Source organism: Manis pentadactyla, chromosome 14, assembly GCF_030020395.1.
Source record: "Manis pentadactyla isolate mManPen7 chromosome 14, mManPen7.hap1, whole genome shotgun sequence".
Classification (NCBI taxonomy): Eukaryota; Metazoa; Chordata; class Mammalia; order Pholidota; family Manidae; genus Manis; species Manis pentadactyla.
Window position 1 is genome coordinate 85,705,471 of NC_080032.1, and position 6,393 is coordinate 85,711,863.

Here is a 6,393-nt window from a genome sequence, read left to right on the forward strand (position 1 = left end):
AAATATGATTCCTTCTTCAATTGCAGTTTATAATTATCAGTAAGATAGAGCAATTCGGCTCTTTTTCAGAGAGCTATTGTAAAGATCAAATGGAACACATGAAATCTAGAGTTATAACAGTCAAATGGAATGTATTATATAAACGTATGCATACTTTATATATATACATAAATGTATGGATACATATTAAACCATGTGGCATATTAAGAATTGTTCACCGCAATGTCTGATAAGCTGTTGAGCTGTGTCTGCAGATTATCCAGTTATCCAATGTCTCTCTTCAACATACCAGGTTGCAATATTTCCACACTATAGTTTTTGACTGAATGCTTGTTTTGCTTAAGAGATCAAATTGGATTTGTTTTATGAAAGCCAGGTTTTTATATTCAAGGGCTGAGTTCTGACTGTTCTATATATTGTAACCAAGTGAGCTCCTGCCATGGGGAGAGTTATCCTGTTGATGTGATACTGATATGATAGTGTACAACTAGGCTTGACTTCTGCCTGACTCTCACTGTGCATTCATATTCCTTTTCCTGAGGAAGTGAAGATGCCACTTTTATCTAGTTAAAGACAGGTGCTAAAGTTTTAAAGTCAAAAAGCTTAAGTTTAAATGTGTCTGCCATTTAGATCTGTTTAGGTTACTTGATCTAATATCTTTAGCCTCAGTTTTCTGTCTCTGAAAAGGAGAATGTGCACACAACCACAATCCCTTCTCTGAAGTTCAATTATTAGAGATTCTGAAGAACAGAAACATTTTGTTACTTAGTTATTGGAAAACTGAGCTTACGTGAATTCATTCATCAACAAAGTCTGACTTGAACTGATGTAAGACAATTTATAATCTTTACCTTGTGGTGCTTGGTGTTAATATATAGACATTTAGCAGTAGGAATAGTGATGCATTTTATCAGGTGATTTTACTCCAGACCCTGCTGGTAGTGTTACAAACGTATGGTACAGGTTCTTGTATTACTTTTCTGAAATTCCCCAAACTCACAATCTCAAGACATAACTGACCATGAGTTTTCGATACCATGGACCCAGATTGCTTTCAGTGTCAGTGTTCTTATGAGAATCCTGTGTTAGTGGGTATTAAGCAGCTGGTAGGCTCTCAGGAGGCCCTGATACAGGGTAACACTGAGTCCTGGAGAGTGAGGTCCAGAACCCGTTTCCTCGTGGCTGAGAGAACATCCAATATCCTGGCCACTAAGCCTGTTAGGATTTTACCCTTCTAAACAGCCATATAATTGGTCTGCCTGCTTCTACTCCAACTTCTAATAAATATTCCACACTGTGGCTGAAATTATCCAAGTGAGAGAGAAACCTGATAGTCACTTACCTCTTTACAGTCCTTCAGGGGACTTTAGGAGCAAACGCCAAAGCCTTCCGTCTGGGTCACAGTGGCCATGCCAGGCCGGTCCAAGCTGTGGGGCAGCCCTCATTCTCCGTCTGCTCCTGCAATGCTGGCCCTTGAGGCCCTCACAGGTGCCCCGTTCCTTCCCATCCCGGGCCCTGGCTCAGGCTGTTCCCGGGACTTGTCAGGCTGTCACCCGTCTCCTCTCCGCTCTCCCAAAGCCAGCTCCAGCGTCATTGCCGGAGGCAGGCTGTCCAAGACCCTCTGTCTCCTTCTACCTCCTGAGCTGCTGCGGGCAAGCTCAGCCCTCCAGCAAGTGGAGCACCCAAGCCTGACTCCCGCCGTAAGCATCTTGCTGTGTATTTTGCTGTATGTGTGTGTCCAGCCTAACCTGAAGCGACCAGTTTACCAGACAAGGCTTTTTCCTTGGTTCTCCATTTGAACTTAGGAACCTGCTCTAATTAAGAGTCTTGAACTCCAGACCAAGCGTTCCTGCCAAGCCTGCTCCATTCTTTCCTGGTCTGGAATCTTCCCTGGAATGGCTCAGCCTAAACTGAATGGGCTCCTCCCTGTCGGGAGATGATTCTCAACTGGTCCCTCGCATTTCTGCAGGGCAGAGGCAATGGGAACCTTTGTTCTGGACTGTCTGTTCCAGGATATGTATGTGGCTCACACGCTTGGAAGACGAAGAGCGTATCTCCCTCAGGAGCAGGTGCATGTTTCTTATTTCCAGTATAATAAAGAGCATATGTTGGGATTCCCAAGTTGTGACATAAACCCACTACATGTACCATGTCAACCTGACCTGCTCTGTATCGCACCTAGAGGACTTGGTAACAAAGGCAGACGATGCAGATGTGGAACTCAGGCTGCTTGCAGTGCTGTGAATGGTCAAATCCTTTGCCTCTGTCTTAGGAGTCTTGTATTTCCACCAGCATCTATGAAAACTGGGGCAGGTTAACATGTTAGCTTGCAGATAGGGTAAAACTCACACAGATCCTTTACAGTATTTGACATTATCCTACTCTGCTGTCCTCCTGCTACTAACAATCTGCTCACGAGGCACTTTCTTCCACTCCTTGTCTACATTTTACAACTAACAGTTTTAGAGTCAAGGTCTCTTAGGTAAGACCCGCTATGCCTCAAGGAATTTGTGACTTGACGGAGGGGCATCCCTGAGCCAGGCTCGTCTGCTGGTCCATTTAGTTACTTAGCTTTCACTTTTAGCTACAATCGGATTGGTCATTTTCTCTGCAACTGGTTGGCAACTTAAATTAAAATGATGTTACATTATGCGTATCCCCACCTAGATGACGTAATGACTGGAGCAGTGTATTTAATGCGGGGATGTCCTCAGACGGGTGAAATGTGATCACTTTTCTACACCGTAAGACAGTAGTGTTATTTCTCGTTAGCTGCATTATCTATTACACTTGGTACAGTAAATGCTGAAAATAGATGCTTAACAAATGAATGAAATATTTAAAATTTTCATTATTAATGACTAACTTTTTATTGTGGAAAAAACATGTAAATGAAATCTACCTTCTTAAATTTTTGAGTGTACAGTATGGTATTGTTAACTATATGCACTTTATTATACAGCAGACCTCTAGGACTTTTTCATCTTGTATGAGTGAAACCCTCTGCCCATTGGACATCAGTTCCTCATTTTCCCCTACCTGCATCCTCTAGCAACCACCATCCTTTCTGTCTTTGTGAATTTGACTAAGTAGTTCACATAGGTGGAACAGTACAATATTTGTCCTTTTGATATCATAATATCCTCAGGGTTCCTCTATGTTATAGCATATGACAGGATTCTTTTCTTTTTTAAGGCTGAATAATATGTCATTGTATGCCTATACCACATTTTCTTTATCCATTTATCCATCAGTGAATATTTAGGTTGCTTCTGTCTCTTGGCTATTGCGAATAATGTTGAAACGACCACAGGAGTGCAGACATCTTTTCAAGATCCTGTTTCCAATTCTTTCAGATAAAGACCCAGAAGTGGGATTGCTGGATCATGTCGTAATGCTAACAGTTACTTTTAAGTAAATAATAAATATATTTTCAGTTTAATTCATTGACTGGCTAATTAATGTTTATTTCTAGATTTCTCATCAAAATTCTTGAACTTATGAACTTCCATGAACTCTTGCTATAATTCAGTGAATCTTGGTGAGGTCGTATTTTTCTGAGATGCCCATTCCATCTTTGCAGAGTTAACTTGGCACCTGCTATGAAGGTCCAGTGAGGAATCATTCTTTATGCTTTCTCCTCTGCATCATATTCTTGCAGTTGCCAAGCACACAGCTGGCTTGAGATCTCTCTACCTCCTGAGACTCTTTCACCCAGGATTTTACTTGAACTATTTCTCCCCTGCTAAATAATTCTCTCATATAGTGAAGCAGAAAACCATGTCTAAAACCCTTCACCTTTTCCTGAAATTAAGCTACAGATTTGCAATTAACCAACAGAGCAGGCGATTGTAGCAGAATCCTAACATCTACTACAAATGGACTGAACTGAAGGATTCACCTCACTGGTGCTCATAAGTTCTGGATCCAAAGTCAGTTTGTGATCCCTGGTCCTTCCCTCAATGAATATCCATGTTTTCTGTCTATTTACTGGGTATATGGGTCTTGGAAAAGTTACTTCTTAAACTTTGCCTGTATTTTTAGGGCAGGTGGTTCACTGGTTATTGGCTTTAGGAATGACTAAGCCCAACTTCCCTTACTGAATGAAATATCAAAATTATCTGCCCCTTTCACCCTTTGCTGGATGACAACATTCCTCAGTCTTTCTGTTTTCACCTTGTTTTTTTTAACCTCATTTCTAGGGGTTTATAGTAGCAGTTAAAATGTCTTCACTTGGTTTCAAACATTCTGTTTCCTCAATTCTATTTTAAAATCCAACAGTGTTGGTCAAAGAGGCCACTTGCACTGTGCTGTGCAAGAGGTTGTTTTTAAAGTATCCAAGGAAGCTCAAAGCATCCCACAAATGATAACTCATTTGCACTGTCCCTTAGGCAGTCTGGGGAGTCAGAATGCATGTGTTTCTGAATGCCAGGAGGATGGGTTCCCCGGCTCTATCAGTGGGGTGGATAAGGTCACTGATAATTATACACTCTAATCATGGCTCATTTTTATTGGAGTTTGTAAGCATATCTGGTGACTGCTCTGCCCCTCTCAGTCAGCCTTCTTCTCTTGACTTTTCCTGGAGTTATCACATCTGTCACACATATTAATGTGCCTGAAGGATAACTACCCATGAGTGTCACAATGCATTTGATGTTTGAGAGATAATGAAATGTCACTTCCATTATAGAACAATGTGGCATTTATTGGACCTATGCAGAGTTATTTGTGCTACTCTTCCACTGTAATGATGTGGCGTGCAGTCACCACTGACAAACATATGGCTGAATGTTAATTCAGGTGAACTTTAAAGGCAGCCACATGGGGACTGACCTGAAATGAAAGTTTCTGGTCTTTGCCTTGAAAGGAGCCTGCCCTGAAGGGTGTCATTAGAGGTTTGTCTTAACCTCTTGGGCTTCAATGTTGGAAAAGTATGTAAGAAGAGAAGGGGACAAAGAACATGGGCACGTGCATGCACCTACCTGCAGAGCTAATGGCTTTCTTCAAACTGAAGGCATGACGATGAGCCTTATTAATCAGCACAAGTCTATGCAACCTCAGTCCTGACAGAGATGTTAACCAGACTAATGTATAAAACACATGTATGGGAGCTTAGGCCTTGCTTGCAAACATTTTTATTTTGAGATAAAAAGCTTCTCGAAAAGCTCCTCAAGCACATGTTTCAACAGGTAACTTTACATATTAAAGAGGCAAATCTTTCCTATATTTTTACAGATTCACAAGCTAGAAATGTTTTCTTTATTGTCCAGCTCCTCAAAATTCAGAAATATTCATTCAAGCCAGAATGTATTCAGAGTATAGTTTTTTTTGTAATGCATACTGAAGAGTAGCAAAAAAAAAAAAATTCCATAATTTTGCTGTTATTCTAGAAGGAATTGTAGGGTTTTCTTTCTTTTTTTTTTTATCATTAATCTACAATTACATGAAGAACATTATGTTTACTAGGCTCCCCCCTTCACCAAGTCTCCCCCACAAACCCCATTACAGTCACTGTCCATCAGCATAGTAAGATGTTGTAGAATCACTACTTGTCTTCTCTTTTTTGCACAGCCCTCCGCGTGCCCACGACACACTATACATGCTAATCTAAAGACCCCTTTCTTTTCCCCGCCCTTATCCCTTTCTTCCCACCATCCTCCCCAGTCCCTTTCCCTTTGGTAACTGTTAGTCCATTCTTGGGTTCTGTGATTCTGCTGCTGTTTTGTTCCTTCAGTTTTTCTTTGTTCTTATACTGCACATATGAGTGAAATCATTTGGTATTTGTCTTTCTCCGCTTGGCTTATTTCACTGAGCATGATACCCTCCAGCTCCATCCATGTTGTTGCAAATGGTAGGATCTGTTTTCTTCTTATGGCTGAATAATATTCCATTGTGTATATGTACCACACCTTCTTTATCCATTCATCTACTGATGGACACTTAGGTTGCCTCCATTTCTTGGCTATTGTAAATAGTGCTGCGATAAACATAGGGGTGCATCTGTCTTTTTCAAACTGGGCTGCTGCATTCTTAGGGTAAATTCCTAGAAGTGGAATTCCTGGGTCAAATGGTATTTCTATTTTGAGCTTTTTGAGGAACCTCCATACTGCTTTCCATAGTGGTTGAACTAATTTGGAATAGTAGTTTTTTAAACACTTGTGTTTATGAGAGTTAGCTTAACTAAAAGGTAGTTGACACCTACTCCAATTATCCTCCTTTAGACAGTTTTGGCAGTGTTCATTGTTCTTGCTAATGCCTATAATTGGATTCATAATGTTAATACTATAATCCCATCATAAGTATCTCATTAAATTTCTATTTCAAAGTTCTCCATCCAAAAAAGATATATAGTACAATAACTAAAAGGCAATCTATAAAAGAACATATTCAACA